This window comes from Homalodisca vitripennis, chromosome 5 (genome assembly GCF_021130785.1).
Source record: "Homalodisca vitripennis isolate AUS2020 chromosome 5, UT_GWSS_2.1, whole genome shotgun sequence".
Taxonomy (NCBI): domain Eukaryota; kingdom Metazoa; phylum Arthropoda; class Insecta; order Hemiptera; family Cicadellidae; genus Homalodisca; species Homalodisca vitripennis.
The window spans coordinates 29,616,042-29,641,843 of record NC_060211.1 but is presented as its reverse complement, the minus strand read 5'-3'; the positions used below and the strand labels follow the sequence as shown (position 1 = coordinate 29,641,843).

The following is a 25,802-nucleotide window of genomic DNA, read 5'->3' as shown; positions in this document are numbered from 1 at the left end:
GTTTCCGGAATGGGTGAGTCCAAATCCGTTATATATCCTAGCGCTTTATCATGTTCGTCCGTTATGCCCATATTGGATACCTTCCTCTTCTAACTAGGGTTCATTTACACCCAATTGATAATGTTTAACGATTTTGCATTACCTACATCTTATTTATCTCTCGTATTTAAAAGTTTGAACTGTAAACGTCAGCTCGCACACAGCCTCTCTACTCATAACTTTGTTTCTTAAACACGTGGTAATACACATCGAGTCACTAGAAGAAGAAGAAAAAGTAGGAGGCGGAGGAGGGGGAGGAGAAAAAACTACCTCACGTGCTTGCTCACAAAGACCTTGGTGATTAAAATCGATGCACATTAACTAAGTATTTTTAAGTTCCAACATAATAGAAAACACTATTGATAGGATTGCTGAACTCCTGATTGACAATATTACATACTTACATCTTAACAAGTTATGGTGTAATTAGTGTTAATTATTGTGTTATCTCGTTAAACGATCTGCTATTGTATGTCTTACCAGGAAACACCAGCTCCAACTGCTTTATTGCTTTCTCGCACCTCCATGAATGGTTTTGTATATAGAATACGGTACTGCTTAAGTACCGGCCTTACTTGCGGCCGACTAGATACATATTAAACTTCAAAAACTTATATGACCTTTTTATAATCGTATATATGATTAATTCAAATACTAATATTTTTTAGTTTCACGATATTTGTACTGCTTATGTAAAAAATCATTCTAACAATGTTTTCTTTATTTCATAGTTTTTAAGTATTCAGAAAGTATACAATTTCCAAAACCTAAAAAGTGCCTCCATGTGTATTTATCATGCCTTTGTAATTAAACAACTCCCACAATTCTACGACAACAAAACAATAGAATAACAATTGTTTAAGGTTTAAAATGTTATGGGATAGGGAAGGGATTATTGTGGGACAGTCTGTACAGTCGAAGCTTAAGAAAAATTTATAGAAAAATTATTTTCATCAATAAGTGACCGACAAAGTCATGCCATAATATAATTTACTGGTTTGACGAATATATTACAATTTTCATTACTGTCTATAAATGAATTTAGCTAATTTTATATTATCCTAGTTAAGACGAAAAATACTAAACGCATACCTCCCATTTACTAGTTAAAACAAAATATAATTACTAGTAACAGAAAGCGTACTAATAAGCTTATAGAGTTATGCAATTCCCTTACAGTTCTATACTCTTACCTCAGTGAAGAATGGGCTAAGTATTACTTTATATTTTACCAAACTATCATTCCTATATTACATATTTACATATTACAATTTCTTCATCTACATGTAAAAATATTTGTTGAAATCTCCCTTATTTTCATGCAATGTCTTTTATTTCATTACTCCAAATTTACATCAGCCTTCAGAAGAAGCTCACCTGGACCTGAACCTCGAAGTCTTCTATCATCAGTGAGATAAGTCTATTTAAATATTTAAATAGTTTGAGATCGTTTGGAAGTTACTTCAGTCATGATTACACGGAAATTTGCACTGTCATAGTCACTATTCTATAGCATTGTTACGCATGGTCTCTAATATAGATCTGATATGGCACAAAGTATCTGGAAACCACTGTAATGTATCTTCAAATATCACTGTAATGTATCCTCGAATATCACTGTAATGTATCTTCGAATATCACTGTCATGTATCCTCGAATATCACTGTAGTGTATCTTCGAATATCACTATAATGTATCCTCGAGTACCACTGTAATGTATCCTCGAACATCACTGTAATGTAACCTCGAGTATAACTGTAATGTATCCTCGAACATCACTGTAATGTAACCTCGAGTATCACTGTAATGTTTCCTCGAACATCACTGTAATGTAACCTCGAGTATCACTGTAATGTACCCTCGAACATCACTGTAATGTAAAATCGAGTATCACTGTAATTTCCCCTTGAACATCACTGTAATGTAACCTCGAGTATCGCTGTAATGTACCCTCGAATATCACTGTAATGTATCCTCGAATATAAGACTAATTTATCCTCGAATATCACGTAAATCAGTCACTGTCATTGGAATGAATCCTAATCTCAGTACAATACCCCAATTGGCTGAGCGTTTGCGAAGCCAATCACTGTTTGTGTGCTATCCGCACGACATCTTGAGAACAAACTGACCTATAGACTAGAAATTTTGTGAAGCTTTATTTCTACATGTGCAACATCGAGTTAAACCATGGTTAATGTCACTCCATGGGATTTTGTGGAACGTTAGTCAACGAACATTTTTACAACGATTAACAAAGATGGCAACAACAAAGTTACAGAATAAATTAATTTTTAAACTTTTAAACAATCGTATGATATTTAAACTTGTGACATAGTAAAATGCGTAGCTGTAGACTTGAATTTCCGTACAACCTCAGTAAAGCCTATTACGCAACACGAGGTCTAACCTATCTTATAGCCGACAAGGACAACTACGTAAAGAAGCTGAATGTTGCCACTTTTAGCCAATTAATCCGTCTGTATTAATTTCCTTAACGGATTTCAAATTTGTTTGACGATTGATTTTAAATGTGTGAAGTAAAGGAAAAATTATAGTTTCACATTTTTAACCCTTTTGATACACTCTGTTTTCGAACTCCACCAAAACTATAACCAAAAATAAAGTAGCTGACAATGGGATTTTCTTAGGAGAAATTCCTATATCGATAAAAAAACTGGTTGTTTTTATACCAAGATAATTGCGTTTTAGCTCCTAGACTATACAGACTTGCTCCAAGATTAATAATCACTTTAACGGGATTCTATGACTAACCTAGATTCTAGTCATGCATACTTGAGTCATTTCCTGAGTTCAGTTCAGATTGCATATCTCGAAACGTAGTGTTTGTTATGGTATTGTATCACTGTATAATGACAAATTGCCTTCACAATCCTTTCATCGTCAAAAACAAACTTCAAACTAGGAAGAGTTGTATATAAACCTTTAAACTAAACTAGATTACATGTTGGGATGTTGGGTAGACGCAGTTTGAGATAACAGATGTAAAACCGCTTCAGTCTAAACGAACGTGGTTATTTCCCCAAACTTTAAATTACCGGTGTGATATTATAATATTAAGGACAGCCCTAATCCTAATTATACTACTTAGAGTCGACCACTCTGTAATGGTGGGTTCTAGGATCGATTTTGCATAATAGCGAGGAATATTGCGTGACGAAAAATGATCCATCTCACGTGTGGTCCACACGGTTGCTAGAAACTAAGAGGGTTTTATTCGTGTATAAATTACCTCATCAGCTCTTTGAGAAAATATAAATACGATTATATAGTTTTTCTTAAGGAAATTAATGCATTACGTATGCAGTTTAAGAGTCTTATTAGTAAAAGCCATTCACAATAGAAGAATTTTTGTAATTTAATTTCAATCGTGTGGTTTTTGGAGAACTACTATGTACGAGGTTTTTAATCGTAGGTTTCTAATCTGCATATTGTAAAGTGGTTATAGGAAGAATCCCAGCAAAAAATTGGATTGGTGTGTATAAGTTAGTTGTTGGAACTAATTTAATACATTTAAATAAAATAAAAGAATGGAAATAGCCGAGCAAAAATATATTAAATGTGTCAGAGAGGTGCTTTGTGGTGTGACCAGAGAAATTGGAATTCATCCGGAATTTCTGATGGAATTGGAACTTTGGGATCAATTTATTGGTTAAACTAAAGAACTGTTCGAGCAAGTTTATTGTAGTTGGAAACGTCCTAGATCATCTAAGATCCGGTGGTCTATTTGAGTTACAGATTTAGTGTGAAGGTTCAGATACTATCTATGACCGAAGCGTTTTTTTTTTCAGCATTTTAAACTGCTACAGTACCGAATCCTTCTAGTTATTCTGCTTGATAAGACTTAGCTTGTTAAGCAAGCACAAATAGTTGTGTTATATTTTTGATTAAGATGGAAATTTCTGAGGTAATAAACTATTATATTTTCATAACATCCATGGTTAATAACAAGCTTCAAACAAAAGTCTGTAAAAGGCTAATATACAAAAGAACTAGTATTGGCTCAATTATCCGTACTAAAAGGCTAGCGAATCACGGATAACCCGTGGATCCAAATCCGTCGCAACCACCTGTTTAATAGTAAAATCATGTTTTTGAGTAGTTGTTGGAACCTAAGGAGTAGGAAGTATCTTGTACAGTCACACAGTGTAACCCTACATTTGTAGGTTTACTATCTCTAGTTAGTGATACTTACGGCAGTGATCATTCTGCCACAATGCTACTGTTAACCTTGAAGTATCTTGTATACTTCCTTTAGTATAACCCTACATTTGTAAGTTTACTATCTCTAGTTAGTGATACTTACGGCAGTGATCATTCTGCCACAATGCTACTGTTAACCTTGAAGTATCTTGTATACTTCCTTTAGTATAACCCTACATTTGTAAGTTTACTATCTCTAGTTAGTGATACTTACGGCAGTGATCATTCTGCCACAATGCTACTGTTAACGACAACCTTGAAGTATCTTGTATGTACCCTACATTTGTACTATCTCTAGTTAGTGATACTTACGGCAGTGATCATTCTGCCACAATGCTACCGTTAACCTTGAAGTATCTTGTATACTTCCTTTAGTATAACCCTACATTTGTAGGTTTACTATCTCTAGTTAGTGATACTTACGGCAGTGATCATTCTGCCACAATGCTACCGTTAACCTTGAAGTATCTTGTATACTTCCTTTAGTATAACCCTACATTTGTAAGTTTACTATCTCTAGTTAGTGATACTTACGGCAGTGATCATTCTGCCACAATGCTACTGTTAACCTTGAAGTATCTTGTATACTTCCTTTAGTATAACCCTACATTTGTAGGTTTACTATCTCTAGTTAGTGATACTTACGGCAGTGATCATTCTGCCACAATGCTACCGTTAACCTTGAAGTATCTTGTATACTTCCTTTAGTATAACCCTACATTTGTAGGTTTACTATCTCTAGTTAGTGATACTTACGGCAGTGATCATTCTGCCACAATGCTACCGTTAACCTTGAAGTATCTTGTATACTTCCTTTAGTATAACCCTACATTTGTAAGGTTTACTATCTCTAGTTAGTGATACTTACGGCAGTGATCATTCTGCCACAATGCTACCGTTAACCTTGAAGTATCTTGTATAGTTCCTTTAGTATAACCCTACATTTGTAGGTTTACTATCTCTAGTTAGTGATACTTACGGCAGTGATCATTCTGCCACAATGCTACCGTTAACCTTGAAGTATCTTGTATAGTTCCTTTAGTATAACCCTACATTTGTAGGTTTACTATCTCTAGTTAGTGATACTTACGGCAGTGATCATTCTGCCACAATGCTACTGTTAACCTTGAAGTATCTTGTATACTTCCTTTAGTATAACCCTACATTTGTAAGTTTACTATCTCTAGTTAGTGATACTTACGGCAGTGATCATTCTGCCACAATGCTACCGTTAACCTTGAAGTATCTTGTATAGTTCCTTTAGTACAACCCTACATTTGTAGGTTTACTATCTCTAGTTAGTGATACTTACGGCAGTGAATCATTCTGCCACAATGCTACCGTTAACCTTGAAGTATCTTGTATAGTTCCTTTAGTATAAACCCTACATTTGTAAGTTTACTATCTCTAGTTAGTGATACTTACGGCAGTGATCATTCTGCCACAATGCTACCGTTAACCTTGAAGTATCTTGTATAGTTCCTTTAGTACAACCCTACATTTGTAGGTTTACTATCTCTAGTTAGTGATACTTACGGCAGTGATCATTCTGCCACAATGCTACCGTTAAACTTGAAGTATCTTGTATAGTTCCTTTAGTACAACCCTACATTTGTAGGTTTACTATCTCTAGTTAGTGATACTTACGGCAGTGATCATTCTGCCACAATGCTACCGTTAACCTTGAAGTATCTTGTATAGTTCCTTTAGTACAACCCTACATTTGTAGGTTTACTATCTCTAGTTAGTGATACTTACGGCAGTGATCATTCTGCCACAATGCTACTGTTAACCTTGAAGTATCTTGTATAGTTCCTTTAGTACAACCCTACATTTGTAAGTTTACTATCTCTAGTTAGTGATACTTACGGCAGTGATCATTCTGCCACAATGCTACTGTTAACCTTGAAGTATCTTGTATAGTTCCTTTAGTACAACCCTACATTTGTAGGTTTACTATCTCTAGTTAGTGATACTTACGGCAGTGATCATTCTGCCACAATGCTACTGTTAACCTTGAAGTATCTTGTATAGTTCCTTTAGTACAACCCTACATTTGTAAGGTTTAATATCTCTAGTTAGTGATACTTACGGCAGTAATCATTGTGCCACAATGCTACTGTTAACCTTGAAGTATCTTGTATACTTCCTTTAGTATAACCCTACATTGTAAGTTTACTATCTCTAGTTAGTGATACTTACGGTAATATCTTGTATAGTTTCTTGTATAGTTCCTTTAGTACAACCCTACATTTGTAGGTTTACTATCTCTAGTTAGTGATACTTACGGCAGTAATAATCATTCTGCCACAATGCTACTGTTAACCTTGAAGTATCTTTTATACTTCCTTTAGTACAATCCTACATTTGTAAGTTTACTATCTCTAGTTAGTGATACTTACGGCAGTAATCATTCTGCCACAATGCTACCGTTAACCTTGAAGTATCTTTTATAGTTCCTTTAGTACAACCCTACATTTGTAGGTTTACTATCTCTAGTTAGTGATACTTACGGCAGTAATCATTCTGCCACAATGCTACTGTTAACCTTGAAGCAGTAAAATACTTCAGTATCACTAGTACTTGGCTGATGCAATTGTAACCTGTATGTTTATAGTGTATCCCTGAGAGTGGACTTTATACAAAAGCAATTACAGTCAGTCGAGCGTCAATCAATTATATGGCGACATTCGCGTGACATAAACAACGTACCACATTAGTGAGGAATGTATGTAGCGAGTATGCAATATCCATTACCCCTCTCCCACCTGGACAGTTTAGTTTTGTCGGAACAATGTTCTCTAACGACGTTGATTGACCTGTGGAAAAACTAATTACAAGGTAGAAATACGCCACACCCCGTGTCGCGTAACAGCCTTTGCCGAGGTTGCATGCAGCTTTTAAAAACTAAATCTCATTTGATTAATTAATTAGCCTGTATGTGGCACTATGTGTTAAAATGTTGTATGATTGTACTCGGTTTGTTTACAAATAATTTTATTACGATTTTCTAATTATCATCATGGTGACCTTTAATGTAAAAGTCTTCGCTAACGCTCAGCCAAATTTCGTCGAGTGCAATGCGTCATCATATTCGGTTGTTCCTTATACAGAATGGAGCTTCATGCAAAATTTCAAGTCTATAGTTCCCAAGATATCTTCTGGACAGACTTTTCCAACTCATCAAGTGTTTACATTGCCAACGCTCAGTGAAGTTTAAACATCTTCCAGAGAGAAGCAGATATTTATTTTCACGACATTACATGTTTATGTATGATGAGTAAGACTGCTAGCTACAGTACGTGGAGCCGGGGTTGGTCTAATTCAGTGCCAATTTGGAGACCAATTAACCAATTAGCTCAGACTCTTAATTGATGTGACCCACAGTCTTGGGCTCCACACAGTGCTAATTTGTTGACTGCCAGAAACTGCTAGCAAGTCCATGTGTTTGGTCCGGCCTTAAATAAATGAAATCGTCTGTTTACTGTAGAAATTTGTTGGGTGCACATAATTTGGAGAACAATTCAACTTCGCTTGGAGGAATCCAATCATTGGATTTTAAAAAGTGGCAGAGTAATTAATTTAGACTAATTAATTTAGATTAATTAATTATAGTTACAGGTTAATGTACACACTGAAGATGGTTTATACAGAAACACGTGTTTGAAATAAAATTAATTTAAAAAAAGGGTTTTAGTTCACCATTAGTTATTCTAACATAAAGATAACTCTCTAATGTGGAGTATTAACATAATTTAGACTAATTTCCTGGCTCTAATTAAAAACTTTATTGGGTTTATGAATTTATGAGAAATGTAGAGGGCTGTTGTATGTTTGGGCAGAATAATCTAAAACCATTTACTGTTCAAGGACAAATTATTGTATACCACATTGCAAAAGTATAATAAATTCAAAGGGCCTATTAAAGTATTTTTTAAATCACAACAGTATAACCTATGACGATTTTTTTAAATTACGAATTTATGATTAATATAATATCAGGAAAAATTCGAGTCAGTAAAAGGTTTTTTTATAATAATCTATTGAATGATAATTAACAAATTCGGCTAAAAATACTGAATGAATTTGTTAAATATGTTCAATATCTAACGGCCTAATAAAACAAGCACCGATATCGAGGACAGAACGAGTATTTGTTCAGTGGCTTTACAGTCCTATATAAACATGATTTCTCCCATCATATAAGCTAAGTCGTGGTGTCTTTAATTGTTGCAAGCCAACAGTATCTTGTCTTTAATTTCCACACCTTCCAAGGGTCCTGCAGTACATTTTGAAGTACTATTTGAAACGTTTATTAATTTTTTTAGTTTTCCTCCAGCCATTTACAAGTGATGTTGAGTGAAATATCAATTTAATACATTATTCCTTTTGTTTGCTCTGTTCAATGGTAGAAAAATAGCTCGAATAATCTTCATGTGCGGGAGATGTTAATAAATTGAACAAAACAGGTCCAAGACCAACACCTTATGGCATTCCAAACAGTTTAACTAGGATTTTGAATGTCAACCCCCCTAATTTTGAGACACAACTTCAGTTCTGCAAATATGATACACTCAATGTCACCAAATACCCGCACTCAATTGTCACCAAAAACATCTCATGGTTTGAATCAAAAGCTTCGTATAACAAATGTATAGCAGATCTAGCAATATATTCCATCCAGCTTCTCGAAAATTAATGAGCCATCGTTTTCAGCGAACGATATCATACTTTTAGTTTTTCTTTAAGTTTTTTTTGTATATACAAACACAATTTTTTATAGCCTGTATAGACTGGTTATCTATCACAAACCTACTGTGTAAGAAGTAAAATATACAATGTCTTCTGGGTATTTCTGTGGCAGTTCTCTTACCGTCATGTTTCTCTATGCCGAAGGTGCAGAGTAGCGGTTACAGTGGTTATCGCAAGACAACTGAATCAAGCAACGTCCAGAGTGGGTGCTGCTTGGATGGGTGATCCTGAGCCCTTGTTAAGCAGCTCACCTGCCCGGCCGTTAATGGTGGTTTGGGTCACCTGTAAGCTGTTGGTCCACAGATTAAGTGTTAAGTGTAAAACAGGATATCCTTCACCTTTTTACCTTTTATGCTGTCGTATTTGGCTTTTTTTTATCTTGATATCCTAATTTTTAACCAGCAGAGCACATGATCTGACTTGATTTACATTTTTGTCTCTGTTCTTCATATTGAGACATTAGAAGAAGAATTCTGTTTATTAAGTGTTCTACAAATGCTCAATAGTAACTAGACTGAATGACTTGCAAACCTTATTTGACCAATTTTTAATTTTTTGCTATTCTCAATGATGCAATCAGTTTACGATTGGATTAGTTTCATAGTCAGTTCTTTAAGGTACCTTCCGGGGAAACAGGAAAACCAGAGAAAATTTCACGGGGCGTTGTAGACATTTGAAGTAGTTACTTGGACATTACGCCCATTAAAAATTGGCTGAATATAAGTTTACATGAATTTTGTAGTATATATGTAAAATATATTTGGAAGGAATTATATGTATGTATAAGAATAAATATTTAAGTTATATTTAATTTAATGAGCTCATTTCAGTAGTACATTAATACAAAATGGTATATACACTATTGGAATCTCATATAACTAGTTTCATCAGTTATTTGTGAGTCTAGTCAAAAAAGTTACAAAGTGATTGTTTTAAGTACTTTTAATTCCTTGTGAGTACTTAAGCAAATTATTTTATATTTTCCTGCATTATGAAAGGCATTTGAAATGACCTTTAATATGAAATTTTATAAAGTAACCCAACCGAACCAGATTATTGTACCTTAAGATTGCCATTAATTAAAATGCTAACTAAATACAAGTTAATAGTCACAATAGTAAAAGCTGGTCTTCTTGTAGCATATATTCGGTTACTGGTAAAAGCGAATAGAAAAAAAGTGTTTTATTCTCCCATTTACAAGTATTGAACTTGTTTACTCCTTGAATTATAATAAGTAAATACTATTAATATTATAAATGCAAAAGTTTGTGAAGAATGGTGTTTTGATGTTTGTATGTGTGGGTGTTTAGATGTTTAATACTCAATCACAAAATGTAATGGACATATTTAGACAAATTCGTACGGATATCGCTTACATATCAGAACAACACACGTACACATTTTCATCCCAAAATACTACTAATCATAAATACTTATTCCAGAATTTTGAATTTATATGAACAAAATACCATCTGTTTTAATGTGCTGTAGATAGTTATTACAGTTATATTATCTGACTTTGACTATAGATGGCAGCAGTGACAAATTCAAACCATTTCGTTAATTTTGAATACTCGAAATGGGTATCCTTTGACATTGCGGGACGCTATAATTACAGTTGCTGAAGCAACAAAACTGAGGTCAGGGCACCAATGTGACTCAACGAACCATTTGCTCATTCTCTAAGTGACTACAATTTGAGGAATTAGTACTAAAGTGAGCCAAAGTTATATATTTTTTTTATTTATATATATATATAAGGTATTTGGTCTTCCGATCATATGATAGTTTGGTTATTTAAACGCGTATGTGACAGATACGGCCAAATACAAAATAATTGAATCGTAAAAAGTGAGGGCTCTGTGGTGTAATGGTAGCACATTCACCCAGCAAGTGAGAGATCCGGGTTCGAGTCCCGGCGGAGCAAGTACTTTTTGCGATTCAGTGTTGATTGAAATTATATATATATATATATATATATATATATATATATATATATATATATATATTTATCATTCAAAACATGAAATATTTTAGACCAGTGCACAGATCTAAACTACAAGATATTAAATATAAGATCTATTCACTTCGTTATTTAGTTTATACATTTGTATAGTAGTTTTAACTTTTTCTCGTGGTATTTTTTTATAAGTACTTCAAGGGACCATAAACAGAGTTTTTTTTTTTTTTTTTTGTTTTTTTTTTTTTTTTAAGGAGAAGCCAATCCTCTTTTAAGCCTTATTCTGTCCCTCCTCGTTGGCCACTGGCCTGTGCGAGGATCTTATCAAACAGAGTAAGGGGAGAGTCGATACAGCATGAGGTCGATGGTACTAATAAACAGTGCAACGTCACAGATAGGGTTCGAACCTGCGCTATCTCTAAGGCACTGCGCCCACTGCAAGCGGCCCGGCCCAGCCCGGCCCGGACCGGTCGCAGTGGCGGGTGTCCATTTGATCGTATGCATTTTGACAGAGTATAAAGGCCGGTCCGGGCTGGGCTGGGCCGGGCCGTTCGCAGTGGGCGCTGCGCTTAACTCAGGCTCAAGTCCAACGTCTTAGACCACTCGGCCATCGGTACTCCCATGATACTGTAAACATTGTATTTTTTTATATCTAGGACTCAAAGGTTCTTTTAGTTTAATTTGACTATAATGTAATAATAGACAAAATAATAGTAATAACCACAATAATTAGTATGACTAAGTCAAATAATGAATAAAATTTGCAGTTTTCTTGTGATCTGTGTAAAGTACGAAATGCAACGATGGCAGAGTTCCTTAAACTCGATTAGAATTCGTTTATCAAGAACTGTTGTTACGGGAAAACTTAAGGGAGATTTAAGCGAGAAACTTTGCCTTCATCTCATTAGAAGGAAAGGAAAACTTTGTGCTTTATAACGAGGGTTTACAATGGAAATCAACGGTGAAATATGGGTGTTCATCTGCTAAAACGGGTAATTTAATATTTTTAAAGCAGTAAAATATGAATATAATATATATTTCTTTGGGGAGCCAAGTGAGTAACATTATCTTGTAAGAATGTGTGGTAAAAGTGAATGAACAAACTGTGCGAAAGTGACACATGTATGAGAATTAATTGCAAGAATCTTTTGAGACATAAATTAAACAATTAAGAAATTATTTTTCAAAGTTTGCTTTTGACAAGAGAGAAAATTTGAAATAAGCAGGATTTTTTAGGGTCATTTGCCATCGTTTAGTGATGCAAAAATTCAGTCACACAACGTTTCAAGATCTGTAATTTGATCTTTTCTTCAGGTGGATAACTTATCTAGTACATAACTACAATCGATTAAAAAAAACATGACAAGGCGTTGGGACATGCAGGAATCACAAAAATCATTTAGGGTACGAACTTCATGCACATTACTTCTAAAACACGCACTTATTATTAAACCTGAACAAAAGAACAGATAGAAGAACTATAGGTCTGGACCGAACGACCTACCCAGTGGTGTACGCGTACGTTATGTTTTTCGGGTCTATTGTATGATTTGTTTATTTTAATCTATATTATATTGGGCTGCTTATCCACCTGATGAAGAGATCAGATTGCAGACATCGAAACGTTGTGTTATTTTTGTTTCATAATCAGTGAGAGATGGCAAATGTCCAGAAATATCATGTTCCTTTAAATAATTATTTGGTTTTTTGGAACCTCAAGGAGGAAAACTTAACTAAACTCAATATCAATAACATAAACGCCGATCAATGTACAAATGTATAACTGTTCTGTATAACTTAAACCAAAGTAGTGCCAGTGATGGAAAAAATAAAAAAGAAAAACAATGATAATATTGTCAGAACGTTTAATGTAAACGTATAATGTTTTGTTGAAAGAGTTCAGACTCCTCTTTAACCGTTCCCCCTTCTAGCTTCAGTTTCAGTTAGTATCGAGAAGAGCCAGATTAACTATAGTGTCTATAGATTAGACTTATCCTTACAAGAAGTATAAGGTTTCTCGATGAAAGGCAACACGATCTGTATGCACGGTGAGAACAAGGTAACTTCCTGTTAAGGTTATCAGCTCAATAGCTCCATACACTCTTCAATTTCCACAACCATGGTACAACAGTGGTAATGGTGTTCATGGGAAGGACCAGGAAGATTTATCTTCAAAATAACACCCCATAAGTCCTTCGTATTGTTGTATTTCTATCTACGTATATGTGAGATAGAAAGTCCCTATAGACTCGAAATGTGGTATACAGATTCCACCTGATCCAAGGACGGACTCTATTGATTTAGGAGTCAAAAGTTCAAGGTCAATAACGTTACGGTTCAGTTCTGTTAGAAGTTAGGTTAGTCAAGACTCCAACCATTAAGCCATTCAATCGTATGTTTTTGAGTCCCTTTCAAGGGCACAACGTGAAACTTTCCGCATTAACTATTAAAGCAATTCTTTGAACAATCTATCATCAACGTTCAATAATCCGGAAACAGGTTAAAGTCAGTTCGATAAAGACTTTGATGTGTTCTATCGGGTCCACCAATGTTCCAATGTATCGGTTCATTAAATTTCCCAGGAGGAATACGCAAAAGTCACTGGACAATTGGTTAAAAGAAGAAAAAAATAACAGCAAGACGTAGTACAATAGTTTACGTCCGTGATGTTGGTATTACTAAATGTACTTGGACCATATTTTTTTGAAGGAACAGTGACAGGAGATAAATATTTGGATATGCTTCAGAATTACGCGGTACCAGGACTCATGACGTTTGCAGAAAACTTTCAAGAACTTTACTTTCAACACGATGGTGCTCCACCACATTACGCCACTGCCGTTCGCGATTATTTAAACGAACGTTTCCAAAGAAAAGTTATTGGTCGAAGGGCAGATATTGACATGCCCCCACGTTCACCAGATATCACACCAATGGATTTTTTCCTATGGGGAGTAGTCAAGGACTCTGTTTATTCTCGAAAGCCTCATACTATTGACGAACTGAAAGACTACATACATGACGCATTTTATGATTTGGACAATGATCCTACACTATGTCGTAGAGTATGTAACAGTATTCCAGAAAGACTTCAAAGATGTATTAATGAAGACGAAAAACAATTTGAATATAAAAAATAATTGTAAGTATTGTTTGTAATAAAAATAATTTCAAATAAATCTAGTCTTGTTTTAACCAACTGTCCAGTGACTTTTGCGCCACCCTGTATATTTGTAAATTGTTAAATAAAATTTTACATAATGAACTTTTAAAATCGACAAGTTTAGTAGTGGAGTGGTTGTCAAAATTTTAATTATTCTGTTAGAACCCCTTTACATTTTATAATAAACACGTTTGCAAATATGGAGGCAATTTTATAAATTTCACTATTCACCAAATTAAATCTGGCATTGTGCATTACCTGCTTAAGATATCTGACATGGTTAATCACAGAAAGAGCTCTATTTTGAAGTAATTTTAGAGAGGTCTGCCACCCCACTGATATAAAATTACGTAAAGCAAATACGCCAATTCACGTTATACAATGGAACATAGCAGCTAGGGTTCATTACCTGTACTTCATGAGTGTGTAAATGATGATTAAGAGGACGCATCATTCTAGAATAAGGTAAGAGTACGAGACATGTAACAGGCTTCGTTAGTGTTGCATGCAAAGTTTTCAATCTTTAGCTCATTGCATTCTTCAGCTATCCTGTAGACAATGAACCAGACAGACAAACAAACAATCGTACAGAATATACGTGTTTACATCTCTCCAGCAGATATAAGAGAAATAATCGTGCCAGCCTATTGAGTATTGGAGCTTCAATGATGTTTAGATAAATCCCATAGATGTATATACACTATCATAAAACTCAACCTTGTCTATGTAGAAATGAAGTTTTAAATTTAAAGTGTACAGAAACCTTCTTCGAGCTAGCTTACGTATAATTAGGCTACATGTGTTACATATTAAAATTTGATCTGATTACACTCAATTTGTTTGGGGGGTCGGCGATGTCCTATCTTCCCCATGTAAAATACCATATCTTTAGGTACACATATCTCAATAACTAATAAAGATATCCAGTTAATTCTTTTTTTGTTGTGTTCCCCACACCTTAATCTTTAATTAGAGCGATTGGTTTTTATTTCTCAAAAATGGTTTTCCCAAAAAAATCTTTTTTTTAATTAGTCATTAAATATTTGCGGATGTTATTTGTATATTTTTTTAATGACAAATTTAAAAATAGGAATATCATAAAACCCATCGCTTAAAAACAAAGATATAAGTGTGGGGAACACAACAAAAAAAGAATTAACTGGATATCTTTTGTAGTTTTTGATATATGTGTACCTAAATGTAAAAAAAAATCTACTTTTCGGAAAAACGCCAAAAAACCAACTTTATTATGAAAAACGGAAAAAAAATACCTACCTTAGTGCATGCCTGCTCCATAGGAAGGGTTGTCAGGGTCTTCCATATCTTCATAAACATCTTCTAACCTCTTATTGGCAATGCTGAGCTGTTTTACGGCACCGTTTTTCAATTTCTTGCATAGCTTTATCCGATTTTTTTATCCGCACCTCGTCAAGCTCCTTCATGACACGGATGCAGTTTGACCCAGGATTTGATTCCAAGTTTGTGTAAAATTTTACACTTTATAATATTACCACGGTTGTAAGTAGCTATTGCTTCACACACTCCTAGTTCCAAGGTATTCTTCATTACAAAAAACTGCTTTAGGAACCCGAGACCAGATGACCACTGTTCAGGGATTCGCTAGGATTCTGCGTGCCCCCGTGCAGACACTTACGCAGCAGATGCTCTTGAGAGAGATCCCTGAAAATAGGCTTTATTTCATCCATAACAATTGGAGGCAGATGGGTGTGGTCCTTATGATTGTATGGTTTTTCCTCAGCTATAGCTTTCTTGAATTTGCACCATGTATCAGGTCCAATGGGGCATAGTGCATGAGCAGGTTCAGCGTTAGATGAAACAAGATGAAAGTAAGTCGCCCAGACTGCTGCTTTCATTTTCTGCAAACTATCTGTATTCCTCATAATTGCCAGACCATAATATGTCTGTATTTCATCTATAACAGAGTTAGTCAAGCGACCACGGCCTCCTATCTTTTTACCATCGGAAAGATCTTTTTTCCCTATTTTAGTCTTTAGAGTTCGGAGCCTGGTGCCCATACGTTTTCTAACATGAAGCTATACACTCTAACTTTTCTGTTACATACTCTGGGCCATAAGGGGCTTCCTTTTTGAATGGTTGGGAATGCAGCACTGTCGCCGTCACCTAAGTAATATCTGTATTTGATACCCCTAGTAGCCTCTGATTTCCTGAACATGTCAACAACACCGGCCACCTCCATTCCACCACTTGTCCCGGCATAGTTAGCAGCACAATTACCTTCATGTTGTTGATTTAGTCTGTTTTTGCAGCACCTACAAAATCTGCTAAATACCCTAAAATCTACTACTTTCCCGGTATTAGCGGCAATAGCAGTAATAACACCGTTGTGTGAGACATGGCCGCGGCGCTGCCAGGTTCCGTCAAAAATACCAGTTATATTCATATCGCCATCATTTTCAACCACAGCTTCTGTGGCTGCTTGTTTCATTTCTTCTTCACAAATTTCTTTTGCTGTTGCTGCAAGGGTTTTGTTGTAATACCTTGAAAGAAGGAGGCTTTGGTAAGTTCATAACTGAACAAAATGTCTTCGCTGCCTGCTCCCCCTTCCCAATACAGCGAAAAGCATAAACTGCTCGAACATTTACTTCTGATCTACGGTTTCCTAATTTTTCACTGTTACTAGATTGATACAGAAAATCCACACTCATTACACTTTATTTCAATTGTCACAGATAGGCCTAAACTCTGTTACTTGTTTGAAGTGAAAGTGAACCATTGCATTGAGAGCAAACCGCTATGTCTAAAAGCAACTTCTCAAAACTCAGCAAGTTTACAATATCATTACTACAATTGTTACTCATACTTATGTATTGCTCATACTCATCTAAACTACTAACTAACTTTTTCCCTGATGTGCTCTGTTTATTTAGATTACAATCATCACTTGGTCCAGGAGTAGGCGTAAGTTCAGTGACATTGGAGCTAACACTAGGCCTAGCAGAAGTATCACCACCACTTCCATTGTTTGTCTTCCAAGCTGGTACCCCACTGAATAAACTTTTACGTTTTTTAAATGTCTTATACTAGGTACGCGAGGCATTTCGAATAAAAATATAAACTACAACCACTTTCAATAACTTTGGTAACTAAATTTCACCATTGAAGCATAAACAATCACTGTCACAACATTACAAACACAAACATAACCAACAAGTCAGACAAACAATAAACAGAACATCTGACTGACACAACCAAAGTGTATCACGTGATGAAGTGTTGCCAACACAGCTATAATAACAAAAAAAAATCTTTCGTAACAGTTTTAGAGGTGAGTACTATATTGAAGCCCAGTCGGCGTAGTGGAGCCACGAAAAAACTACGGTGCATACTGTAATAAAATGTCTCATAAAAAAATAAATATAATAATAATAACAGTAATTTTGGTATCAAATTAAAGCTAAAAAGTAGAGGAATTTAGATAGCTACAAATCTAAAAATCGATAATTTTGACGAAAATTCGTTCCGACCCCCCTTAAAAGTTTTTTCACTCTCCGAATTTCTCGATGGGTTCATGGTTACCCATAAGAGCAATGTAAAAATGTTTGCTAACGTATTCGATGTTGCCTATATGGAAATAAAACTTCATGCAAAAATTCTCGTGTTTATAGGTCAGTTAATTTTTGAGATATCGTGCTACAAAAATGAAATTTATATCGTCCCTCGAATGATAAGCTTCGTTTTATGTAATCGTTCGAAATAAGCTTCGCTAACGCTCAGCCAATAACTGCCTTAAAAATAAAACCATCTAAACAAAGATAGGTCAATATACCTTTTCTCCCAATTAAAAGTGAGCTGATCGGTTTGAGCTCCCAAATCGATAGATTTTTTACAAAAAAGAGGCAGAAAATAGTATTTCTTTTTATACTCGTAATTAACGAATTTTAGCCATAATCAAGCTCTAGCCTAAATCCTATTGGGGAAATGTGTACTGTTATTTAGTTGTATTTTATATAATACATATATTTGTAACCCTGTTACTCGTTACTGGTTAATATAAGTTGCATCCGATATTCATGGAAATAAATTTTGGCGGATTAATAGCCTAATTGGTACGCGTATTAATTGTTTCTCTCATGAACTTTGTAGCTGACCATCTTGCTGCCGAGCAACACCTCGTGCGCCATGTCTTCGAGTCTTCGATTTCAATTTCGAATCTCTGATTTCAACTTCGAATCTCTGATTTTAACTTCGAGTCTCTGATTTCAACTTTGAGTCTGTCTGATTTCAACTTCGAGTCTCTGATTTTAATTTTGAATCTCTGATTTCAACTCGAGTGTTTCCAACATTCATGTTTTCGACTTCTAATCTACTAATCTTCACTTTTTTCCGACTACAGCTGCAATGTCGAGCCAAGATGCTGACACCCACGCTCGTGAGTCGACATGAAAGTGAAGGGAAGCCAATTTTAAAGTTTTAATAATCATTAAGTTCGTAAGCAAAATTCCCATACAACATGGGAACCATTAGGCCCACCCCTATGATATCATTTCGTTCTTTATCACTCTATCTGGCAGAAACGAGGCAATACATTATTTTATTTTTAACATATAGAAGTGGTGCTTTATGTTCATTTGCCAAATTAAACACACAAGTAAACTTTTTAAATTGAATAATCATTACTAAGACCTTAGCGGTATCCAACCCCACGTGTTTCGTCCATTCGGTACGACATACAAAAATAAAATTATGTACTTTAGTAATATTTGGGTGAAAAACAATAATTCAATTACAAATGGTTCCGGTTCCGTGAGCGAATTTTATTGTTTATTGGTACGAGGATGAGGTTTGTGTCGGTCGGCATCGGTTGTGGTATTGTTGGTGAAGCGGCGGCAGAACAAAGTTATCTCCAACAATGAGTGGGTCCATCCCTCCCCCGCCCCAACCCCCCGTGGTGACCATGGGAGGGGGAGGGAGGCAGGCGGCTGACAGCCAGCATCAGTCGTGGTCCAGAGGTTGGCGAGAGAGGACTGCAGACCCCCTCCCCCCCAACTGCCAGTCGACCCGGTCAGTGAATATTCATTAATACATAAGTAGCTTTAAATATTCTTAATTTTATAATATGTGCTGTGGAGAGTTTAGCATGTTTTCATTAATTATTTAAACTTATGATGTGCATTTTGCAAATTACATTAATCGTCAGGTTAGTTTTAATGACAATGCAAGCGATATTAATACGCTTTCCAAAACATATCAGTGGTTATTGATAGAAGGGCAATGGTATAAATTCACTTTGTAATACATTCTGAATAAATTATTTATTTGGTTTTGTACATAAGATTTTGGTCTATTGACATATACTGAACCAATACAAATGTTACTTCAATATGTTATTGGATATAAAAACTAGTATTTATAAATAATTTTTAAATAAGGTAATGTATACAATTATTGCTATTTTTGGGTACAAAACATATTAACCGGATAGGAAAGAAACTAAACAGTTCGAAGTAAAATGATATAATATATAAAAAAAGTATGCTAAAAAAGTCCGGACTAGATTCAAGATTAAAATGTAGCAAAATATGGAGAATTATGTCTGTATAGGATGATAAATCTAAAACAATGACAATTTCTAGCGCATTTATTATATGTAGATTTTATGATATCACATTAATTGAATTATAATCGATCCTGATAAAAACTAGATACATTTGAAAAATGATAATAACTTATTATGAATTAACTGAGCGAAAAATAACTGACTAGCGTATGCTAATACAACTGCTTTGGATACCAACCCTGTCTTAGTCATGATTCAAGGTATCAATATTTTGGTTATAGCTATAATATTTATGATAAAAACTTCTACATTTTACATTTTTCCAATAAGTGAGAGAGTTGTGATGGAGTGTTATTGAAGTTATGGACCTTTACAAGCTGAAATGTAGTAAAAAATGAAATGAATAACAATTTAAAAAATCAGTTTTTCAAATTTGATTATATGGATGCCAAATTATAAAATTGTTATGCATTGCAACTGAAAGTAAAGGTTAACATTAATTTGTGGGAGATAATAGGTATTTTTTAAAATATAATAGGTTGCATAACAACTTGCCCTTAGCCAATTAACATTTCACTAGCGTATCTGTTTATAATAGATTTGTAAATGTGGCAATGAACCGAGGCGATGTCCGTGCTTGGTCTGGTGCCAGGAGCGACTCACGTTGTTTCTATCAAATAGCCATAACTCCTGGTTCACGACATGGTAACCATCACGTGCCAAAATAATATTGTTACAATAACAATAACCACTTGCCTTCAGCCAATTAACATTTCACTAGCGTATCTGTTTATAATAGATTTGTAAATCTGGCGATGAACCGAGGCGATATCGTGCTTGGTCTGGTGCCAGGAGCGACTCACGTTGTTTCTATCAAATAGCCATAACTCCTGCTTCACGACATTGTAACTATAGCAATGTGCCAGATGAAATAGTTGCAAGTTATAAAATGATACATTTTCTGTCTGATAAAATGAATTGATTTCTTCAGCAATTTTGAAAAGCTTTTGCTATTTCTCAAAAATAAGTACGGAAGATAGCTGTGTAACATTTCATCGCTGATTTCATTTCATATTAGGCTACTTGATTGTAGCTCAAGTACGATCTGGAACTATTAACAAAGAAACAAAAACTAATAAGTAAGTAATTATTATTCCTAAATGATCCTAAGGGTGTGTGATTATGTGTATTAATTACGTCATACTTCACAAACAACAAAGCACAAATGTGAAGCGTTACGTCTAATGTCCAAAAACAAAGCACGAAGCATTAGGGAATCAGACCATGAAGGTCGTCATCCTTTATTTCCATAACAGAACATCGTTTCCAAAGTTGAATATTCTGGCGAAATAACTTACGGGCCTAGTTAAATTCTGAGGCAACGTAATTGATCACACCATTAATACCCTAAGTAAAGTATATGCTGTATATGCCTAAGTGTCGCATGCACAGGTAGCACAAATGTTTCACGTTTATTGTGTCCTGTCTAGAGTCTACTGGTCATCACATCCAATAAATCTACGAGTGATGGAACAGAACACAAGCAATGATTTGTGGAGGTGATTCTAAAAGTGGCGTATTTTAGAGTATTCTTTCCAGAGAAATGCTAAGGAGAGTCATATTACTAGCGGAATACTTCAATATATCGACCTAACTTAGAAAGAGCGTTGAATAAAGTTAAAATGGGCAATCATGAATCAGAATTTTATTTTGCTCGTAACAAACGTATGTATCGACCTCTCAGTAGGGTGGTGGGGGTTGAAGAAGGTATACTGACATTTATTTAGCGAAATGCAAATCCTAAGTTTCTATATGCTTGTAAAAGAACTACAATATTTAAGTTATGTGTTTATTACATTCATTAGAAACAATTTTTCGTACTTATCATTAAAAAGCAAAAACTAAGGATTTGAGTTTATTGTGGAGCTTGAATCAACATGAAAACCAGCCTTACGCTAATTAAATTTGATACACGTATAGAATGTAATATTTGTATTGACACTATGATGGCGATAGTGGGAGAGAAGGAGAGAAAGGGTTGGGAAGGGAAGGGATTGATTCAGCGATTCCAATCCATTTCTTACGTGGGGAAATAACGTATGAATATGGATGTTATGATTCTATAGGATGGAAGTTTTATCGGGAGTAAACAAAATGGGCTCAATCATTCACTTTAAGCTACTAGCGTGGCACAGAGCTTTGTGCTGTATTGAATTATAAACATAAATTTTCATGATATTCTTAAACCTTTTAAATTAAAGTGTTGTGGGTGGTAATTACTATCATTCTTTAGATTGTACCGATCACATCCCTATTGGGGGAAAAGAAACTTTTCTATGTATAAACAAACGAACGTACCTTCGTCAAACAGTTAAAACTTTAGTCAAACATTACTTTAGTTTCGACTTTAAGTAAGTCATCTTCTGGTGTCGGTGTCAATAAAAATCAAAAGCGAGGATTATCCATCTGGAGTCGTCATAGTTTAAAATTCACGAACAATACAAAACACAATGAATAAATAAATAATACGAGAAACACAGCATTTGATAGGTTTATCACATACGAATATTAAACATGATGTAACATCGCTGCCGGCAGAAGACAGGACAACTGACTCTAAAATAGGTCATTCCAGTTCCCGGTGCATCAACGTTATCAGCTGATCGGTCACTTGGAGAGATCCTTTGGGGATGGAGTAATGTGTGAACAAATAATGGGAGCTGAATAGCAGCTTTTCATTTAACCTAATGGACTCCTTTTAGAATGTTTATAAATGTCGTTTTTTTTCAAGCGTGTTTAATTTGCTGCCTTTGCGAAATTGATGTAAAACTTCCATATTTTCATTAATTGACGAGTAAAGATGAAGTCTGCTTTTTTAATTTATATTTCGGGCAGTGCCCTTTAAATATTTGGCTAAACTATCTGCCTGTATATCCGATGTAAAAATTATGGAACTAGAAACTAAAACCAGAAACTAAAGGTAGAAACTAAAACTAGAAACTCGCTAAACGATCTGCCTGTATATCCAAAGTAAAAACTATGCAACTAGAAACTAAAGCTAGAAACTAAAATTAGAAAAAAACTAGAAAACTAGAAACTAAAAACTAGAAACTAAAACTAAAACTAGAAACTAGAATCTAAAACTGAAACTAGAAACTAAAATTTGTAATGTGTAAAGTAAGTAACAATTGTTTGTTACGTATCGATTTCAATTACCAAGCTTTCATTACATGATCTGTGCTTGAATTTATGTACTAGCTCGAGGGATGTTTTCTTTCTTCTCCAGTGATGCGGGGTGGCTCCTTAGAACCGAAGTCCGCACTGATGGTCAGAGATATTACTGATCGGTTCTTTCCCGAGTTCATCATACACTTGTACAGCACAGGATAAGCAGCGATACTGACGAACACTATTATAACAGTGACGCACTGTCAAAAGACACTGTTGCGGCACTGTACAGTGTACTGTAATTGAACGCTCGACCTTGACCAAGCGTTGTTTGGAGGGGGGGGGGGGGTATTGTCTACTCTAAGCAAATCAATAAAAATCTCTCAAGACGTCTTCTGTTAGGCTGTGATCTGTTTAATATTGAAATGCTTTATTGTTTAACGGCATTGAAACGCTTTATTGTTTAACGGCATTTAAATGCTTTATTGTTTAACGGCATTTTTTGGTGTTCAATTATATTTGACCATGACTGCTAGTTTTTTACTTTCTATTCCTTACTGTACAGCCGTATATAATTAATAGTTTGCTTTTTACACTTTTACCTTAAATGTGGTACCCAGAACCGAGCGTAAATGGGGTTACTAACTGATAAAAATCACCTTTTTAAATATCAAATCAATATCAAAGGTATATAATTTATTTTTTTAAAATTCATAATGTATACACTGAGGTACACACATGAGTAGCAAACGTATCTCTACAATCAATACAGTTGAAGCTCCTTTACTATTTTACCTCGAGAGTAGTTGACTGACTAATTGTCAATGGTATTTTACGAAAGCAAACTCATAAAAGGTGTGCCTGATCTCACTTAAGGTGCGACGGACGGAATGGAATGTTAAACTCGATAAGTAAGGCGGAAAGCGTTTATCTAAAGAAATCGACGAAGGAGAAGTAGATTTCAGCGGCTTTCATGAATAACAATGGAGAGGTTTTTGGACTGCATTTGAATTCCATCTGATAGAGACGTCGCGTCGCGTAGCTGGCTGAATGTCTGACTGAATGATAAATAAGGCATATAAATAATCTCCAGCAGTGAGTCTGCAGACCACTCCGTGTGTGTGTTTGGGCGAGCTGTGGCTGTCGTGGGTGTCCGGGGGGGAGGGTGACGAAGAAGGAGGGGGGAGGTAAACAACTCATGACAAACGAGGTCTGGGCTCTGGCACATATCGTGGTTTTTCATCCCTCCACGCCTCTCTGGTGAGTGGATTGGCACTAGGGGCAGGGTAACCAACAACGTTTCTTCTGGCTGGAAGTGGCTGACTGATCATAAATAACTAGGCAAGGTCAGTTGTGAGCTCGGTAAGAAATGTCGACCAACACAGTTGGATTCCTGAGTGTATTAAGCTTTCATAACGGCCTTTTCGTAACCCTTTCATAACTGTTCTCAAAACCTTTTCATTATTAACCAGTTGAATTCCACTACGAGTTGAAAACAATTAAACTTGTCTTCGGGCCAATCCTGTTCCATTCGCGGATGACTTGCGCTCGTTGTGCGCGCTTATTTAATGGGTAATTAATATCGAGAACTTAAAGAATTCTCCCTTAATGGGGAATTTTAATTTCGAAATGCAGTGAGAATCTGAAATATGGTTTTAGAGAGCAGATTATTTTTATTTAACATCTGTAACTAAACCAAAGAAGTGTGTGTTCAAAGGACGTTAAAGGAGCCATATCATTTGGAGTTTTTAAATACACTCCATTTATTTATATATAAAACATAAATGTAACTTTCGGTCATGCTCAGAGTACATTATTTACACAACTTTCGGTCATGCTCAGAGTACATTATTTACACAACTTTCGGTCATGCTCAGGGTACATTATTTACATAACTTTCGGTCATGCTCAGGGTACATTATTTACATAACTTTCGATCATGCTCAGGGTACATTATTTACATAACTTTCGGTCATGCTCAGGGTACATTATTTACATAACTTTCGGTCATGCTCAGGGTACGTTATTTACATAACTTTCGGTCATGCTCAGGGTACGTTATTTACAACTAAATGTGCCAAAGATCAACAAACTGATACCTTTCATCTGTGACATGTTTGGCGCACCCGGCTTGTGCAAGCGTATCTTGAAAGTGGTCGTGCTCGCTTATGCGTTGAAGGGTTAGTTACAAAAGATACCGTTAATATATTTTTTTTAAATTTTCTCTTGTCTAATTAAACATACGTGCCAAATTTGGTTTCTTTAGCTTAACCAGTTTCAGAGGTGATAATTTTTTGTAAAAAATACAAAACGGCAGCTAGCGGCTAAACGAGGTATTTCTCGATCCATGTTTATTTAACATTTTTTGCTTGAAACGATGAATACTATCAGCTACAGAAGTTTTTGACACCCTTTTGTGAACACCCTGTATAGAATTATATCTAGGTCTCTCTCTCTCTCTCTCTCTCTATATATATATATATATATATATATATATATATATATATATATATATATATAAACACACACACACACATATATATATATATATATATATATATATATATATATATATATATATATATATATACTACGTGTCACAAACATCCAACACCCGCTTTAGCTTTCGAACGGTTGAATTCTTTTTACAATTTACGTAGGTGTTACAAAAACAGTACCTATTTTTAGATTTCAAAATTATCTCCCTCTTCCTAGCATAGGCTGGGGGGAGAACACAAAATATTTAAATGGGAAGACTTTTACGAGTAGTACATCAAATTAAAAGACTTGTTGAGAAAAAATCAACGACACATGAAACAAATTTCAAACCACCTTATCCACATTGGATCCAGTTTTAAAGTTTGGTAAAATACTCACTTCAATCGGACATTCAATTCAACGTGAATGGAGGAAATTTCGGAACTTTCACCACTATATTATTTTATATAAATCTATTT

General features: G+C 35.1%; 1 protein-coding gene and 1 non-coding gene across 3 annotated transcripts in view; both read left to right on the top strand.

Annotated features, from left to right (window-relative positions):
* Positions 1-10,871: 10,871 nt before the first annotated feature.
* On the top strand, positions 10,872-10,942 carry Trnaa-agc. The gene has a single exon. It is a non-coding gene; the product is annotated as a tRNA-Ala (tRNA).
* Positions 10,943-19,107: 8,165 nt separating this feature from the next.
* The window catches only part of LOC124361905, a 238,310-nt gene continuing 231,615 nt past the window's right edge, over positions 19,108-25,802 (top strand). For both annotated transcript variants that reach the window (XM_046815962.1, XM_046815963.1), the window contains exon 1: positions 19,108-19,181. The gene's annotated coding sequence lies outside the window, so the exon portion shown is untranslated. The remainder of the gene's footprint in view (positions 19,182-25,802) is intronic.